We start from the raw sequence: 6689 nt of genomic DNA on the forward strand, positions 1-6689 counted from the left end.
AAAATTATATGTGTGTCTGTGTATATGTGTATATACGTATATATATATGTGTGTGTGTGTGTGTGTGTGTGTGTGTGTGTATAAATAAACACATACATATATACACACATGCACATATATACATATATATACTGGATTCTGTACAAGAATAAGGAGACTCCATGCTATTCAAATCCACTGGGGGCAGTTGTGACTTTTTTATTTTATTTTATTTTGTTTCTGTCTTCCCAGGAAGTTTTGTTTTCCTCCATTTTTTGTTTGATTGAGGTATGATGAGCCCAGTTTGGGACGGTTCTAATCAACCCTGAACAGATGAGTTCTTTAAATTGCTTGGAAAGCGCTTGAGAATTCCATTCAGGAAGTTCCAAACACTAGAGCAATTTAGAGTTGGCTGTCGGTGCTTCCCCCAATGCAGGTGGCTTTATCTTTATTATGGATTGTTCAGTGAAACATTTTGGTCATTTGAGTTTATTTTCAATGTAACACTTAAACCTGTAAAGAATAATTCCCATATGTGCAAGAGGGAATAACAGCAGAAAAGGAGACATGGAAATTTTCACCTTCTCCCTCCAGCCATTGGTTCAGGGCTGACCCGGGTCTGCACTGGCAGAACATATCAGCCTTTCAATGCATGCCATGTCTTGTGCTGTGTAAAAAAGGTTGGTGGTCTTGGTCTGGTGGGTCTATGTGGGTAACTGCCTACATCACTGGCCTGAGCCCAACAGATCTGACTCCAGGGCACAGAAGCTGAAGAGTGGTTGGACCCAATGGAAAGCGTCTCCCATGTCTCTGGGTTGAGGCTGATGTGAGACAGTCTTAGACAGTCTTTGATGGCTTCTCAGTGCCTCCTCTCATCCGACTGTATAGACAGCTCTTCTTCCCAAGGGTGTGGGTGGTATCTCTTCACTATGGCTTCAAGCTTCTCTCACATTTTAAAGGCATTCAATTCAGCCAATTACTGAGCACATTCTACATTCTCTGGAACCTGGGTTGGGCTCTAACCTGAAAGAGAGAGTCCAAGCCTTCAGGAGCTCATAACCTGGCAGGAAAGGGGGAAGCCAAGGCCAGCTCATGGCATCCTGGAGCTGAGCGGCAATGAGTTGCAGTCAACTATGGCTTGGGGGGCAGAGAATGATACCAAAACTTGGCCTTTGTGCACTGGTGCCAAACTGAATCTCAGAGTCGGAGTTTTGGGTGAAGTAGAATAGAATAGCTTTATTGCTTTGCCAGGCAAAGGGGGACACAGTGGACTTGTGCCCTTCAAAACTGTGTGACCCTGGGAATTCCCTGGTGGTCCAGTGGTTAGGACTCTGCGCTTCCACTGCAAGGGGCCCAGGTTCAATCCCTGGTCAGGGAACTAAGATCCCCACAAGCCACAAGGTGCGGCCAAATTTAAAAAAAAAAGGAAGCCTTCTCCATGAAGCTTTCTCCAAAACTGTGTGTCCCTACCCGGGGGTGGGGGGTGGGGTTTGGTAAGGAGTTTTACAGCAGTGGTTCAAGGGTGGGGTTGCTGATAAGGATCAGGGTGTGTGCAGGGCCTGCATTCCTTTAATCTGGCCTCGGTTGGTCTCCTGATGTTCTCTCTGGAAGGGAGAATGCTTCATCAAGTAGTTAACATCTTCCATTTGTTGGAGGTTTTAGTTCTGCAGAAAAGCTCAAAGATATTGTGATGTGTATCCCTTGAGGCCGAACCAGGACCCTGCCTCAAGGCTGTGCTATTGTTTCTTGACTGCTCCTCCCTTGTCTCTGCATCCCCTCCCTTCCCTAATTAGTGGCTGTTTGAACATGCCCTTTGGAACTCAGGGAAGGTCATGGAGGCTGAACAGAAAGGCTCCCATGCCCAGGAACCCCACAGGGTCCTGCTCGGTTTCAAGAGGGATCCAACAGAGAGAGGATAGCCAAAGACTAAGACCTTAAAAGATGAGTAGGACTTTGTCAGGAGTTGGGGACGGGGGAGAATGTTCCAGGCTGAGGGAACCCCATGTACAAAAGCACAAAATAGTCAAATATTTGTATGGTTTGGGGAATCCCTTCAGTGGCTCCCCTTAGCTGTTATGCTAAAGGGCAAACATGGCAGCATTCCTACAAAGCCCTTCACTTGGCTGGCCTCTCTGCTTCTGAAATTTTTCTTTCATTCTTTCCCTTCCTTTACCTTCTCCCTAAGCATTCTTTTTTTTTTTTTTTTTTTGCGGTACGCGGGCCTCTCACTGTTGTGGCCTCTCCCGCTGCGGAGCACAGGCTCCGGACGCGCAGGCTCAGCGGCCATGGCTCACGGGCCCAGCCGCTCCGCGGCACGTGGGATCTTCCCGGACCGGGGCACGAACCCGCGTCCCCTGCATCGGCAGGTGGACTCTCAACCACTGCGCCACCAGGGAAGCCCCTCCCTAAGCATTCTTAATTCCTTGGACCAAGCCTTCTCACATTGCTGCATATTTGCATTTGCTACCTTAATCACCTTTTCCCTGCTCCTTTTTTCTGAGTAAGTCTCTCACCCTTTAAACTCCTCCTAAGCTTTTCCAGGATTCCCTCCCTGACTCCTTCTATCCTCCCCAGAGGTGACATTTGATGTCCCTTGGTATTTTCATGTTTCCACAATACTGTCATTGCTGAGCCCCTTGTGGCAAAGACTGGGCCTCTCAGACCTGTGTCCAAAGCACTTAATACATTGCCTAGTGTTGAGGAGGAAAAACTTTTCCTCTATCCTCTTAGGTTCAGTAATTGGAGGTCTTCAAATTAAAGTGACAAAAGACAGATTAGCAAGAGGGGGGAAAAACAGATTTAATTAAGTACCTATGCTCAGGAGTTCAGAAAAAAGTGTGACCCAAGGAGGTGGTTACAGTTTTTACATATCACCTTAATAGGAGATGGGGAGGGGCAGAGGAGTACTTTTGGGAGAACAAATGACTTTTAGGAAAGACAAATGGGCACTTAAGAGAATAGATGGGAGATATGATAGTTTTATGACAATATCTGTTTGAAGTGACTTCTTATCCAAATGCTGACTTGTGTTTACTTCTCCTCTTCATTGATAAGAGTCAATTGTCCCTGGTTGTGAAACTCCTGGGAGGATATTTATGAGTGTTGAATTATTTGGGGAGGCTTTGCTTTTAGGAAGATAAGGGGAAGGCTAGAAAAAGTCTCTTCCTGCAGCTGTTGAATCTTGAATATCTTCAGTTCAAAATAACCCTTATGTCACTGTGGCATATTCTGAACCCCTTCATTGGCACATGGTAGATGCTTCAAAAACATTTGATGAGCAAATTAAGTATTCCAAACTTGCTCCTTTCCCAATGTTCTCCTTCTCAGTAAAAGGCACCATCACTGGCTAGTTTGCCCAAGCCCTAAACCTAGAATTCAGCCTTGATTTGTCTCTTGTGCCACATCCAATTCAGTAGCTGTTCTCGCCAGCTCTGCCTCCAAGATATACCATGAACCTATCCACTCTTCCATCTCCAGTACCATCCCTTCCTCTCAGGAGCCATCATCTTTTGCCTGGACAACTGCAAGAGCCTCTTCATGTGTCTCTCCCGACTTCCACACTAGTCTCTGCATAATCACCACCCACACAGAAATCAGAGCGACCTTTGTAAAAGGCAAATCTTCATATGTCTATTTTAGCCCCAGATACTCCCAGAAAATAGAGTCTGTGGGAAAGCTCACGTGGTCCTATGACATTAGGATGTGCAATCCCAGGAAACTGGGGTGAGGGACGAGGGAAGTGAGGCAGAAAAGGGTGGTGAGCCAATGGAGCATGTATTACAGATTTAGTATCAAGTGAAACTGATTGCTCGAGTTGATGGGCTGGCTTCCAAGAAGCCATGTAAGGATGGCATCTCAAGACAGTCTGTCCAAGGGGAGAAAGGTGGAGGAATATACCAACTTCTGTCTCCTGTGGGTCAAAAGACATCAACTCCACATAAGACATCAACTCCCTGCACTTAGGGGTATACATGCCTCCGGGGGAAAATCCCAAGGGGAGGTGAGAGGCACATGGAGGAGATAGGAGGTGAGGTGATGTTGGATTCAGTCTATTTGAAGTTAATCACAAGCTCATACAGAGCTGGTCACCATTGTACCAGGGCAGACAACCTTGCCAAAGGCACCATCAGCAGGTGAGGCTGAGAAGATCTTAAGTGATGTCTGAGAGGCAAAAAAAAGTCCCCTCTTCAGAGAGCCCTTCAGTGATCACCTACCTCTACCCAGTCACTCTCTACCAGCTCACTTGGCTTTATTTCCCCATACACTAATCTCCATCCATAATGACCCCAGTCACTCCTTCACTTCCTATTGTCTTTCTCCCTTGACTAGAATGGAAATGCCATGTAGGCTTAGAGCTGGGAGTTCTGAATGCTGGACTCAGGAAGAAAATGTATGTTCTTATCTCACCTCATGACCAGGCTTCCTGAGGCTTCCAGGTATTGATTGGTGAATCCGTCATTGGAGATAAAAAGAGAGAGCTAGAAGAGATCTGCCCCCTTCCCCCAGTCCATGATGGTACCTTTATTTCCATTAATCATAGTAATTCCTGAATTTGGTTACTCCTCCTCCCCATTTAAAATCCTGTGGCAGTTTCCCATTGTCTCCAGGATCAATTCCCAAACCCTCAGGATCTTGTAGAAGACTGTTCTTGATCTGAGCTCTGGCGACCTAGTCTCCGAGCAATTCATCTCCCTGCTTTTTCCCCCCACTCCCTGCCCCCGCCCTGTTCTTTCACAGAACCGCTGAAGATGGATGAGCGGGTCGGACACAGCGCCATTGTGGAGGGCGCCATTGCCGTCTTGTGAGTGGTGTCCTCTAGAGCTCAGAGTGCACAGCCTGAACCAGGCAGCCCTGCCCTACCCTTGTCAGCAGCTCTCCAAAACACCCTGCTCACTTTTGTCCCCAGGGACCTTATGCTTCCTGCTCTCTCTGCCCGGAAGGCAGAGTTGACAATGTTTGCCTACCTAAAACCCATCACCTCCTCCAGGAAGCCTTTCCCCCTCCTCTGTGCCTCATAGCATTCTATGGTATTCTAATCACAATACCCACCCCACTGTCCTATAACTGAGTTGAGCGGGCTCTGTCGTCCTCCAGTGTGGTAGATTGGATCAGAAATGGCCACAACACATGGTCAATGCATACAATGGAATATTATTCAGCCTGAAAAAGGAAGGGAATTCTGACACGTGCTACAACATGGGTGAACCTTGAGGACATTGTGCTAAGTGAAATAAGTCAGTCACAAAAGGACAAATACTGTGTGGTTCCAATTATCCGAGGTACCTAGTGGAGTCAAATTCATAGAAACAGAAGTCGAATGGTGGTTGCCAGGGCCTGAGGGGAAGAGGAATGGGGAGTTAGTGTTTAACTGGCATAGAATTGCAGTTTTGCAACATGAAAGGAGTTCTGGAGATTGGTTGTACAACAATGTGAACGTAATTAATGCCATTAAACTATACACTTAAAAATGGTTAAGATAATAAATTTTATGTTTTGTGTAGCCCCTTTAAAAGGGGCTACAACAATACGTTGTACGCCCATATGTTCCGGTCAATCCACCACCACATGACAGAGTCTCTCTCTATTCCCTTTGAACCTGGGAAGGCCCTCATTAACTGCCATGGTAACACAGAATGTGGAAGAGGTGCTGCTACGTGGCTTTAAGAGGCTGGGTCATCAAAGAGAACACAGCTTCTGCCTGGCTTTCTTGGGAAAGGGGCTTTGGGATTCTGGAGCTACCATGTAGGAAGTCTGGCTACCTGGGGGCCACCATGCCAGAGAGGCCACAAAGAGAGACCACAGAAGATAGAGAGATGCCCAAGAAGCAACAGCTGACCCAGCCCACAGCTGTGAGTCTCCCCAGCGTCAATTGCCAGATTTTGAATGAACCTAGGATGGGTCCAACCCCCAGCTTTTCAGGTGCCCCAGCCAATGAGTAGAGCAGATATGAGCTGTCTCCTCTGAGCCCTACCCATGTTACAGAGCAAAAGAAATATCTTTTTAGGACGACAAATGTGTCCCAGCTTGCCTGGGTCTTTCCTGAGTTTAGCACTGAAGGTCTTGCATCCCAGGAATCCCCTCAGTCCTGGGCAAACCAAGATGGTTGGTGTTAACGGGCTGAGTTGTGTCCCCCCAAATTCATCCGTTGAGGTCCTAGCCCTCAGGACCTCAGAATGTGACTGTATTTGACGATAAGGTCTTTAAAAATATGATTAAGGTAAAATGAGATCGTCAGGGTGGACCCTAATCCATTCTGACTGGTATCCTTCTAAGAAGAGGAGATTAGGACACAAACAACACACAGACTGAGGGGTGACTATGTGGGGATGCAGTAAGAGGACAGCCATCTGCAAGACAAGGAGAGAGGTTGAGAAGAAACCAAGCTTGCTGACACATTGATCTCAGACTTATCTCCAGAACTGTGAGAAAATAAATTTCTGTTGCTTAAGCCACCTGGCCTGTGATATTTGTTATGGCAGCCGGAGCAAACTAGTATAGTTGGTCATTGTTGTGGACTAAATGTTTGAGTCTCCCCACCCCAATTCATATGTTGAAGCCATAACCACCCAATGTGATGGTATTTGGAGGTGGGGCCTTTGGGAGGTAATTAGGTTTAGATGGGGTCATGAGGGTGGGGCCCTTATGATGAGATTAGTCCCCTTATAAGAAGATGAAGAGGGTGAGATCTCTTTTTCCGAACACACACAGAA

At 46.8% G+C, this 6689-nt stretch overlaps 1 non-coding gene across 1 annotated transcript; it reads left to right on the top strand.

Annotated features, from left to right (window-relative positions):
* The first annotated feature begins 1284 nt into the window (after positions 1-1284).
* On the top strand, positions 1285-1357 carry TRNAG-UCC (transfer RNA glycine (anticodon UCC)). The gene has a single exon. It is a non-coding gene; the product is annotated as a tRNA-Gly (tRNA).
* The last annotated feature ends 5332 nt before the right edge of the window (positions 1358-6689 follow it).

The sequence above is a fragment of the Tursiops truncatus genome, chromosome X (assembly GCF_011762595.2).
Source record: "Tursiops truncatus isolate mTurTru1 chromosome X, mTurTru1.mat.Y, whole genome shotgun sequence".
NCBI classification, from domain to species: Eukaryota; Metazoa; Chordata; class Mammalia; order Artiodactyla; family Delphinidae; genus Tursiops; species Tursiops truncatus.